Below are 13,767 nucleotides of genomic sequence, written 5' to 3' on the forward strand. Positions count from 1 at the left end.
GTACTTTTGTCTGTTGGACCACAAAATTAGCAGTTTAAAGAATACACACCTTTATTGTATAATAATTTCATTGGGTCAGAAAATGGGTGTGGCTCAACTGGGTTCTCTGCTCCAGAATCATATGTTGATATAATCAAGGTGTAAGTTGAGCTATGATATTTCAAGTCTCAACTACAAAAGGATCGGCTTCAAATCACACATGGTTATAGGCAGAATTCAAACCCTTGCATGCCACAGAACTAAGGGTCTTAGTTTCTCGCTGGTTATTGGTCTGAAGCTTCCCTGATTCCATGAATCTCTCAATAGGGCAGCTCAGAATATAGCAGCTTGCTTCATCAAAAGCATCAAAAAGGCAAGACGGGTTAAAAACTTGTATAGTATTGTCTTCCAAGTGGCATCTCATTATCTTTGCTGTATTCTGTTGATTTAAGTAGCAGGTCCTGCCCATATTCAATGAAATGAGTTTATAATAGGCATGGGTACCAGGAGGAGGGCGTAACTGGGAGTCACGTAAAAGTCTGTCCCCCACACTATAAGACCTGCCCTGGAATTTTCTGATTCCTTCACCACTTAGTTATCATTTTTCATTTTGTCCTTAATACATTTATAAGGGGGCTATTTGAGATTATGTAATACTATTCCACAATACTCCTCCACTCCATGGTTTCAGTTCCCATCAATAGTTCTTACCAGAATGTTATTTACTGCATTAATTCTAAAATAGTAATTTTTTAAGTCATAATACATTCTAAATTTATTAGCATTCTGTTATCAGGAACAGATTTGTTCTATCATATATTTATCTGTTTATTTATTTGTAATGAATATGTGTCATTTTTCTCTGACTTCCTTTAATATTTTTCCTTTATGTGATTTTCAGTTATTTAATTATGATGTCTCTTTACAGTATTTTCCGTATTCTAAATTTTTTTGTGGTCTCTTGAACTGCTTGAATTTGCCCAAGTATAATTTTCTTCTAATTTGGAACATTCTGACCATCATTTTTCTTCAATGTTTTTTCTGTCCCCCACCTCCAGCTTCAGTGGCTCTACTTAAATTTGTTAGGCTATTTGAATAAAAGAACATAAAATATAACAGCATATAGCTTAAACATGGGAAGGAGAGGAGTAATTAATGGGTTCAAACTTAAATGACCATCAGCTTAATGTAGACTGCTATATGCAGAACAGGTTATATGCAAAACTGGTAACCATATATCAAAAACCACTAATAAATATGCAAAGAATAAAGACAAAGACACCCACATATATCACTAAAGAGAATCAGCAAACCGCAAAAGAAAGACAGAAAAGGGTCAGAAAAAATCTTCAGAAACAACCCACAAAACAAATAATATAATTACAATAAATACATGTATATCAATAATTACTATGAATGTAAATGGACCAAAATGTTCCAATAAAAAGACATAGGGTGATAGAAAAACAAGACCTATCTACATGCTGGCTTAAGAGATTCATTTTAGACACAAAGACACCTGCAGATTGAAAATGAGGGGATAGAGAAACATCTATCATGTAAATGGATGTCAAAAGTAAGCTAGAGTAGCAATACTTCTATCAGACAAAATAGATTTTAAAATAACTCTAATAAATAAATACATACATAAAGAGTGAACAAGAGACAAAGAAGTACACTATATAATCATAATGGGGACAATTCAATAAGAAAATATAGCAATTGCAAATATATATGCACTCAACATGAAAGTGCCATAATATACAAAACAGTTAATAACAAACATAAAAGATCTAATTAATAATAATAGAATAATAATAGAGTACTTTAATACCCTACTTACTACAATGGACAGAAACAGAAAATCAACAAGGAAACAAAAGTTTTGAATGACACACTGGAACAGGTAGACTTAACAGGTTCAGAATATTCCATCTTAAAACAACAGAATATACATTCTTTTCAAGTGCACACAGAGCATTCTCCAGGGTAGATCACATATTAGTCCATAAAAAAAACTCAACAAATTCAAGAAGATCATAATCATTCTATGTATATTTTCTGACCACAACACTATGAAATTAGAAGACAACAAGAAGAAAAACAATTAGAAAGACCACAAATGCATGGAGGTTAAATAACATGCTACTAAATAATGAGTGGGTCAACCATAAAATAAAGGAAGAAATTAAGATGCACATAGAAACAAGTGAAAATGAAAACAAAACAGCCCAAAACCCGTGGGATGCAGCAAAAGTGGTTCTAAGAGGGAAGTTTTTAGTAAGACCTCAAGAAGTAGGAATAAAACCCAATAAACAATCTAACCTTATAGCTGAAGGAGTTAGAAAAAGAACAAGAAACAAAGCCTAAAACCAGGAGTAGGAAGGAAATAATAAAGATTAGATCAGAAATAAGTTATATAGAAATTAAAATGACAACAACAACAATAAAACAACAACAACAACAAACAAAAGGATAGATCAATGAAACTAGGAGCTGGCTCTTTGGGAAAAAATCAATAAAACTGATAAACCTCTAGCCAGACTCACCAAAAACAAAAAAAATATAGAAGATGCAAATAAATAAAATCACAAGTGAGAGGAGAAATAACAACCAACACCACATAAATACAATTATAAGAGGACATTATGAAAAACTATACATGCCAAAATATTAGACAACTTAGAAGAAATGGATAAATTCCTACAAACATATAAACCACTAAAACCAAAAAAAAAAAAAATGAAACAAAAAAGTTGAACAGACCAATAACCAGCAAATAAACTGAATTAGGAATCAAAAAACTCCCAACAAACAAGTCCAGGACTAGATGGCTTCACAAGTGAATTCTACCAAATATTTAGAGGGGTTAATGCTTACTCTTCTCAAACTATTCCAAATAACATAAAAGGAGGTAAAACATCCAAATTCATTCTATGAGGGCAGCATTACCCTGTACCAAAACCAGACAGAGCCTCTAATAAAAATAGAGAACCATAGACCAACATTCCTGATGAACATGGTCTCAGAAATACTCAATAAAATACTAGCAAACTGAATCTAACAATACACTAAAAAAAATCATTCACTACAATCAAGTGTGACTTATTTTTGAGATTCTCTCGAACACTGATGAAAGAAGCTGAAGACAGCACAAAGAAATGGAAAGACATTCCATGTTCATGGTTTAGAAAAGCAAATATCATTAATACATTTTTACTATCCAAAGCAATCTACATATTTCATATAATCCTTATCAAAATACCAACAGTATTTTCCACAAAACTAGAAAAAATATTACTAAAATTTGTAAGCAACCACAAAAGATGCTGAATAGCCAAAGTAACCTTGAAAAAGTTAAACTAATTGAAGGCATCAAGTTCTGGACTTCAAGTTAAATTACAAAGCTCTAGTCATCAAAACATTATAGTACTGGCACAAAAATTGACACATAGATCAATAGAACAGAATAGAGAGGCCAGAAATAAAGCCACAGTTATATGGTTAACTAATTAACAAAGCAAGGAAGAATGTCCAGTGGTAAAAAGAGAGTCTCTTTGTGCCTGAGTGGTTCAGTTGGTTAAACATCCAACTCTTGATTTCAGCTCAGGTCATGATCTCATGGTTTGTAAGACTGAGCCCCATGTTGGGCACTGAGACTGCCTAGGATTCTTTCTCTCTTTCATTCTCTCTTCCCCTCCCCACATCTGTGCTCTCTCTCTCTCAAAATAAATAAATTAACATTTTAAAAAAAGATAGTCTCCTCAATAAACGGTGTTGGGAAAACCAGACAGCAACATACAAAAAAATGAAACTGGACAACTTGCTTACACTATACACAAAAATAAATTTAAATTGGATTTAAAACCTAAATGTGAGACTTGAAACCATAAAAATCTGAAAAGAGAACACAGGTAACAGGTAACTTCTGTGACATTGGCCATAACCACTTTTTTTTCTAGATATGTCTCAGAGATAAGGAAAACAAAAGCAAAAATAAACTTAAAATTTTTTTTTGTTTATTTATTTTTGAGATAGAGAGAGACAGAACACGAGTGGGGGAGGAGCAGAGAGAGAGGGAGACACAGAATCTGAAACAGGATCCACGCTCTGAGCTGCCAGCACAGAGTCTGATGGAACTCACAAACCATGAGATCCCAACCTGAGCTGAAGTTGGACACTTAACCTACTGAGTCACACAGGAGCTCCAGCAAAAATAAACTATTGAGATTACACCAAAATAAAAAGCTTCTGCACAGTGAAGGAAACCATCAAGAAAATTAAAAGGCAATCTATGGAATGGGAGAAGATATTTGCAAATGTCATATCTGATTAAAGGTTAGTATCCAAAATATATAAAACATGTTTAAAACTCAACACCCCAAAATGAAAAATACAACTAAAAATGGGCAGATTGACGAGTAAACTTTTTTCCAATGAAGACATATAGATAGCCAATAGACACATGAAAAGATGCTGAACATTACTCATCATCAGGGAAATACAAGTCAAAACTACAGTGAGTTATCACCTCACCTGTTAGAATGGGTAAAATCAACAACCCAAGAAACAAAAAGGGGTGGTGAGGGTGTGGAGAAAAAGGGACACTTGTGAACTATTGGTGGAAATGCAAACTGGTGTAGCCCCTGTGGAAAACAGTATGGAGTTTCCTCAAAAAGTTAAAAATAGAATTACCTTGTGATCCAGCAATCTATCCAAAATATACAAAAACACGAATTCAAAGAGATACATGCACCCCTGTTTATAATAGCATTATTTACAACAGCCAGACTATGGAAGCAGCCCAAAAGTCCATCGACTGATGAATGGAGGAAGAAGTGATAGATATGTACAATGGAATGTTATTTGGCCATAATAAAAAATGAAATCTTGTTTTTTGCAAGGATATGGATGGAGCTAGAGGGTATCATGCTAAGTGAAATAAGTCAGGCAGAGAAAGACAAATATATCATTCAGGCATAGAATTTAAGAAACAAAACACATGATCATGGGGGGAAAAAGAGAGAGGCAAACCTTCTTAACTATAGAGAACAAACTGATGGTTATCAGAGGGGAGGTGAGCAGGGTTAAAATGGTGATGGAGATTAAGGAGGGCACTTGTGATGAGCACAGTGTGATGTATGGAAGTTTTAAATCACTGTATTGTACACTGAAACTATTACCCTGTATGTTAACTAATTAGAATTAAAATGAAAACAAAATGTTAGGCTGTTTGATATTGACCTACAGCTTACTGAGTCTTTGTCTATTATTTTTAATTCTTTTTTTCTTTTATTGCATTTTGTATATTTTTCAAGTATGCTGGTATTCTCTTCTGCTGTTTCAAACATACTGCTTATCCTATCTAGTGTGTTTGTGTTTTCTTTTCTTGATGTCCAGAATTCCATTTGAGGTTTTGATATATTTTTTTCTTGTTATATTTAATGTGTGACTATTTTCTATTTTTCTCAAACAAAGGAAATATATTTATATTGGATCTGAAGACGCTACTCTATTACTCATGCATTATGAAGTTTTTCCATTCTGATAGGTGGAAACACAAACTAATCTCTGTGAATAATGCAAGTATGTTACAATAATGCAAGTATGTTAATATATTTCCTTCCAATGATTCTTTCTTTTTTCTCACAGACACAGAATCTGAAGCAGGCTCCAGGCTCCGAGCTAGCTGTCGGCACAGAGCCTGACGCGGGGCTCGAACCCACGAACGTGAGATCTGACCTGAGCCGAAGCCGGAGGCCCAACCGACTGAGCCACCCAGGCGCCCCTACCATGCCTTTTCTAAACAATAATCTTTATCATGTATATCAGTAAGATCCTTGGTTTTCTTTGGATTACCACTCCCGGTCTGAGCCTGAAAGCTCTTCAAGTAGTACGCTGGGACATTCACGGGACTCAGGTAATTTTTCTTCTCATGGTCATCACAGCGCTACCAAGACCAGAGGAAAATACGTGCATTTCTTCTGACAAAGTCATAGCCATACATAGAAATCCTGGCATAATTTCTGTGTATGTGTGTGTGTATTATACTCATTGAATGTTTTGATTCAAAAATAATGATCAATATATTTGGAGCCAAGCACTTTTCTAACACTTCATACATAGAAACACTTTTGATCTTTCTAATATCCCCATGAAATAAGCATGATTTTCCATTCTTTTTCTTTCTCTTGCTCTTTCTTTTGTTATTTCTCTCTTTTTATTGAGACACAATCGACATATAACATTATTTTACTATGAAACTTTTTTTGATGTTTATTTTTATTTTTGAGAGAGAGAGAGAGAGACAGAGCAAGAGTTAGGGAGGGGCAGAGAGAGAGGGAGACACGGGATCTGAAGCAGGCTCCAGGCTCTGAGATTTCAACACAGAGCCCTATACAGGGCTTGAACTCAGACTGTGAGACCTTGACATGAGCCAAAGTTGGAGGCTTACCCTATTGAGCCACCCAGGCGCCCCAACATATAACATTATTTTGATATCATCTCATGGTAACATCTCTTAATGTGACTTATCTGCTAATATTTTTTTGGGGAGTATTACACCAATAATCACAAATGATATCAATCTGGTTTTTTGGTACTATTTGTCAGGTTTATTCATCAATTTAATACTTGATTCATTAAATGAATTAGGAGATGTTTTTAGTTTTTTAATTCTCTGAGATTATGCAGAATTAATATCCTCTATTTTCCAAATACTTGTGCAACTATTACTAGTGCATTTTAAAGGGGATGTTCTCTTGATAACTTTGTATGTCCATATGTGTAAATTGGTCTCTTTAATCCTTTAATCTTTGCTGGGATTCATTTTGATAAACTACTTGGCTAAGAAAGTATCTGGTTTATTTGTTTTTCAGATTTACTTATGTAGAGATGTACCAATTAATAACTTCAGATTTTTAAAATTTCTTAGGTGTAGATATTAATTTCCCATTTGTCCTTTCTTGTTTTCTATATTGGTGATGACTTCCTTTTTAATTAATCAAATTACTCAATTGATTTTTCAACTCTGTTACAAAAAAACCAAGATTTCACTTATTAATATGATCTATTTTTTCTGTTATCTACTATGTATTGTTTTTTTTATTGTATTTTCTCTGGATTTCACTGTAAATCTTTTTCTAGTATTTTTAGTCAGGAACTAATGATCACTGCTTAAAACAACATGCCATTCGGGGCGCCTGGGTGGCTCAGTCGGCTAAGCCTCCGGTTTCAGCTCAGGTCAGATCTCACGTTCGTGGGTTCGAGCCCCGCATCAGGCTCTGTGCTAACAGCCAGCTCAGAGCTTGGAGCCTGCTTCCGGTTCTGTGTCTCCCTCTCTCTCTGACCCTCCCCCTCTCATACTCTGTATCTCTCTGTATCAAAAATAAATAAAACATTAAAAAAAACATTCCATGGATTTGATATGTGTTGTTTGCATCAACACTTTTTTAAGTTTATTTTTATTTATTTATTTTTTTTGAGAAAGAGAGAGCAAGCGGGGAGGGGCAGAGAGAGAGGAGGGACCGAATCCGGAGGACGCTCTGTGTTGTTATTGCAGAGCCTGACATGGGGCTCAAACTCATGAACTGTGAAATCATGACCTGAGCCAAAATCCAGAGTTAGCGCTTAACCAACTGAGCCACCCAGGTGCCCCTCATCATCATTATTTTTTAGAGATTTCTTCATTTATTTTTTTCTTCACACAATAATGTTGAATATAAGGTTTATTTTCATTTTTATAGTTAACTTAGATATTGATAACTTACATATCTTAGATAAAATAATTTTATATTTAAGTTTAAATTTAGTTTTTAGTTTATCCCATTATGATCAGAGTGTGTTGTTTTCAATTGTTATATTTTATAGAATTCGTTCTTTTTATTTTTGGTGACCTAATATATGATCAGTTTTTTATAACTATGACAGGTCCTCCAGAAGAACACATATACATATGTACATATGACATAAAGAGAGAGAGAGAGAGAGAGAGAGAGAGAGAGAGAGAGAGAGAGAGAGAGAGAGAGAGAGAGAAAGGCAGAGAAAGAATCTCAAGCAGGCTTTTCATTGTCAGGGCAGAGCCTGATGTGGAGCTCAACTGTGATCATGACCTGAGCCAAAATCAAGAGCTGGACACTCAACCAACTGAGCACCCAGGTACATCGTTACTAACTTTTTAAACTCTTGACATATGTTGCACTAAAAATGTTACATCACAGTATTCAATTATCAGAGTATTCTTTTTCTTTTTTCATCCACTGTAGTTTCTCTTCAAAATGTGGTTGTTGGACATAGCAACATTTAAAATGCTATATCTATATTGTGAATTTTGGCTCAGCGATTTTACTAATTATGTGTTATAGTGGATTTTTCTAGGTCAATTTTTCCAAGTTCACGTGTTTTTTTTAAATATAAGAACATTTTTCTTGATTATAATTTTAAACATTTCTGGTTTTTTGTTTTCTTTTTCTCCTTCATATCTCCAAATTATATATACACTGGGTTTAATGGGCTGTTTGTTTGGTTGGTTAGTTTTTTGTCTGTCTTCATTTCAGTCACTTCTAATCTGATCCGTTTTAGAATGTAATTTTTATTCTCTTGGCTATTTTTCCTATCATTATTCAAAGGCCCTTACTAAATCATTTTGATCTATATTCTCTTGGGTATTTTATAATTTATTTCATTAGTGAGATTGACTTTATTAAAATCAATTTTTTTCCTTAAGTTCAATCAACTCTCATCATATTTCATGCCACATTTTAAAAATCCATATTCATTCTAAATTCATTGTTAATTTTTGAATTTCAGATTCCATTCTAGTTTAATATTTGTTCATATTTGAGGATTTGGAGTATTTTATTATAGTTTCCTTTCATTTTGAAGTTCTTTTGTTGTGAGAAACTTTAATCAGCTGATTTACATTCTCTGCATGCTTAATATAGTAGCTTCATACACAGTTGGTCTGACTTTCTCCTATTTCTGGATATCCTATCATGTCTTCTATCCCACACTTGACATTTTGCTAAGAAGAACTGTTTGTCTCTATATATCTGGTTTTCTCCTAGGGAAAAAAAAAAATGCTTCTTGGGAGTGTCACTTCTGGTCCATTTCTCCTTGAACCCCCTTTTATGTAGCTAGTCCTGTGACTTGTTAAGTCCTAGATATGTGATGAATATTTCAAACTGAATTTTAGCTTTTCTCTTCCTGTGGGTGATTTTATCTGTGCTTTGTATAAGACCTCCACTCCCTTCTCTTTTTCAGAGTCTCTTACTTCTCCTCTTTCCCATTCCTTTCATGTACAGTACACACTAGTGAAATTTGGTGTATGTTACTCTATAAATAATTACATCTGTGAAAATCTCTGCATCCTAGTATTGCTAAGTCGTGAAGCATGTGCTTTTATTTCATATTTCTTTGTTTTATTTTGTTTGTTCATATTATGCTTTTCTGGGAGGATGTGTTGAGAAATTTAGATATAGGCAGCTGCTATTATCCTAGAGCAACCCTATTTATTCTTCAAGTAATTCAGCAGTGCTAACTGGTGGGATAATAGTGCAGTCATGAAATAATATAACCTAACAGGAATGATGATATATTTTGATCCAAATAATGTTATAAGAACTTTCCATTTTTATTTTCCACTTAATTCTTGTGATACTCTTACTATAAATATCATTTATCCTTTCATTTTAAAGATAAGAAAACTAAGGTTTCATTGGTAACTGGCAGAGCTGATATTTCAACCAAGCTCTATTTTTCTACAACAGCTATGCCTTTTTCACCACATACCCAATGTATAGATTTTGTTCTCAGTTCTGCTATGCATATATCTGTTTTAAAAATATTTTAATGTTTTATTTATTTTTGATACAGAAGAGACAGAGCATGAGAGAGGGAGAGTCAGAGAGAGAGGGAGACACAGAATCCAAAACAGGCTCCAGGCCCTGAGCTAGCTGTCAGCACAGAGCCTGAGGTGGGGCTCGAACCCACAAATGTGAGATCTGACCTGAGCCAAAGTCAGAGGCGAGGTTTAACCGACTGAGCCACCCAGGCGCCCCTGCTATGCATATACCTTGAGCAAACTTCTTAAATTATCACAGTATCTCAGCTTTCTGAAAGTAATAGTTGAATCAAAAATAATAGATTCTCCCTCACTGGGCTGCTGAAAAGATTAAGTTTATATAAATCACCTAGTTTGTTGCCTGGTAAACCATAAACATTTAAAGATTAATCGTTTCCTATTATTTAGCCACTGCATGTAACTTAGAATGCAGTGATTTGTGCCATACACTGAGCACTGAGATGAAATGAGATGTGCCCACTATGATGGGTTTGGCTAACGGGTTTGAAAAAAGGTTAGAGTCAAAGACAAAGAAAGACAGATTGTTAAAATAAATAATTTAACTGAAACGGTGGGTTTGAGAAGTACTCTTACAACATGAAACATAAGAAAACCAGACAAGAATAAGGATCACAAGCAGAATATAGAAACTGGGGCTAGTTGTTTCTGCCTTTATCGGACATGTGAGCACATGACCTATTGGCTGGGGGTCTACTAAGGAGGACCACCTGGCTCCAATATGGAAGAATGGCTAAACATTATTCATCTTGTATTTTTTGACTGAACCTCATGAAATTCATTGCTTCTGTTAAGGGACCTCATACATTTCTGAAATTCCATTTAACATATTCACAATTATAATAACTCAATGGCTACTGCCCATCACATATTAAAAATCTGTAAGTAACTTTTGGGGCAATGTAATTTGTATTCTCTTTAGATTACTTGGTCTAAATTGTAGTTTATAATTTTTAAAGATAAAGGGTTACTTTCGACTATTCAATTTTAAGACTACATTATGTCCATCTTTCATAATAAACACTGCATTAGAATTGGGTACATGATGTACATTTGTAGAAATTGTTTGATAATCAAATTTCCAATTAAAAAAAAGACTTCTAAGAGAAGTTTATAAGAAATTAAGATTTTAAAGGACAATTTAATGGACTGTTTATTCAATTTCATGTTAATAAACTTAGTGTGTTTTAAATACACATTTTCTATGTTCCTGCACATACCCATTTTGATCATTCTAATTAAATATAATTAAACTGAATGATGTGTGTAGCTAGGCTCCATCTGCCAATTCCTCATGTTGAGTCACAACTTATTAACACTTCTTGAATAAAATCCAGAGGCAGCTTTATTAGAAAGAGTACTGAAGTCAGCAAAACTAGGATCAGATCCTGACATTGCAGTCTCTTCCTTAATGAAAAAGTGCAACTGATTAAATCTTTCTGAGTTTTGCCTTCTTATTTGAAAATAGTAATAATAATATGAACCCCTGCTATTGACGTGAGAAACAAAAACAGTGCCTATCATGAAATCCAGACAAGGCATAGTTTAGATCTTTTTTTAAATATATGAATACATTATTTCATCAAGATATTTGCAAAAAAAAAAAAAGCCCCACAACTACATGCATTAGGCTTTTATTACTGCCTTAAATTTTTTTAAAAATATTGGTTATGTGCCTAATCGTATTCCTCCTAAATTCTATGTTGAAGTTCCAACCCTCAGTATCTCAGAATGTAACCACATTTAGACATAAGACCTTTAAAGTGGTGACTGAACTAAAATGAGACCATTAGGGTGTGGCCCTAACCCAAAATGGATGGTGTTCTTAGAAGCAGAGGAAGAGACAGTGAGGGCAAAAGTGCAAAGCAGGAGGACAATGTGAAAAGTTGTGAGAGGAAGGTCATCTACAAACTATAGAGAGAAGCCTCAGGAGAAACCAAACTTGCTGGCAACTCCATCTTGGATTTCTAGCCTCCACTACTATGAAAAACAAATTTCTATTGGTGTAGCCGCCCAGTTTATTGTAATTTGTAATGGCAGCCCTAGCAAACTAATACAATGTCTCATTTTCCCACCCCCATTTATTTCCATACACTGAAACAAAACTGCACAGAACAGACAGCACAGAACAGATATAGTTTTAAGACTAATACTTGTTAATGTATTTTTAGTTACATAAAGGTGTTCGCCCGCTGATAAAGCTTCACTTACCAATATTCCTTGAGTCCCTTTGCTCTGTCTTTCCCAGAAAAAAATCCCTGTGCGTAATTTGCTCATTAAAAGTGGTGCAAAGGGCAAATCAAGGCATCCTTATTCCAAGAAGCTCTTGCTTTAGCTGAGCACTGACCTGATGTAAAGTTCAGATGTGCATCTTAGAAAGAGTTAATGGGGGGAAAAAGCTGGCAAAAGCAAGCAAACTATTTTATTTTTCTGTTATTCTCACTTGTTTAGAATTATGTGGATGCTTGCAACATACTCCAAAGAGTAAAGGGCAGTGCTCTCTTTTGAGATATGTTTGTTCACGGCAATGCTTTTGTATCATTCACCTCCACTGTGGCTTTCCTGGGTTTGTTACTTCCTAAATCAACTTTTGCTCTCCAGAGTCCACTGGACTTCAAGTTCTAACAGGTTAAAAGCATGACTTGGCAAAATCAATCTTTGTCTTTCCTATTCTATTCTGCTCTTCCATCAAGTGTCTAGTGCTTTTCCTATGGACCTGTACTGCTCATTTTATAATCATTTCAAGATACCTATTTTGATACATGGGAATAATTTCATTTCATTTTTATTTTAAATTATTCATAGGATTGTAAATAACAGATAATAACACATAATGATTTCTCTAAAATTCAAAACTTAAGATCGAAGTTGTTGGCAAGAAGTAAATTCTATATTAAGCAACATATACTCTATTTCAGTTTCTCTTTCAGAAATTACAAAGGCTCAAAGTCAAGAATGAATCAAGGAATAAGTTTCTTATTCCATATCTCAGGTCACACACTCACACACACACACACACACACACACACACACACTGCCATTGCCACATAACCTGTTTATTACCATCTTTTAAAAAAATTTTTTTTAATGTTTTATTTATTTTTGATACAGAGAGAGACAGAGCATGAGAGGGGGAGTGGCAGAGAGAGAAGGAGACACAGAACCGGAAGCAGGCTCCAGGTCTGAGCTAGCTGCCAGCACAGAGCCTGATGTGGGGCTCAAACCCACGAACGTGAGATCTGACCTGAGCTGAAGTCAGAGGCATAACCGACTGAGCCACCCAGGCGCCCTGTTTATTACCATCTTTTAGGGCTTTATTCTCAAATTCCAACAGCTCTTTATTTCCCTGTATTACTTTGCTTTAGGTCCCATACAATATGCTTATGGGATGCATCATCATTTATTATATCTCTGATTCTATATCCTCCAAGCCTGTCACCTGAATGGGTGAACAACTTTTTCCTTCAAATCTGCTAATTCTTTAATGCCTAGAACATAAAAATAGATGGCTTTTTTTGCCTAAAAGAAATTTTGCTTATGTGAAAAAAAGGAAATTAATATTAACAAATATTGATAACTTGAGCTCATAAAAGTATTACATTCTTATCTGTGTTAACTTGGCTAAGCTGCTGTCAACTTGGCTAAACTGATACCTCTCCTTATGGTTCCATTGTGATTGTTTTGAATTATATTAACTTGGCTCAGCTGAAGCTGAATTTCTGAGCATACTTACTCTAATTCTAGGTTAACATTAGTCAAAAGAAAAGAAAAGAAAAACAAAGACAGTCATGAGCTTTGGGATGTGTTCAGTGAAATGGCAGGCACTATTAGAATATGTCATTGCTGGAGGCACAGTGAGATATCCCAGCAGTATCCAGGTTATCCTTGTTTGTATCTACTACACATTTATGTATTTTTCCCAGTTGCTG

The sequence above is a fragment of the Suricata suricatta genome, chromosome 13 (assembly GCF_006229205.1).
Source record: "Suricata suricatta isolate VVHF042 chromosome 13, meerkat_22Aug2017_6uvM2_HiC, whole genome shotgun sequence".
NCBI classification, from domain to species: Eukaryota; Metazoa; Chordata; class Mammalia; order Carnivora; family Herpestidae; genus Suricata; species Suricata suricatta.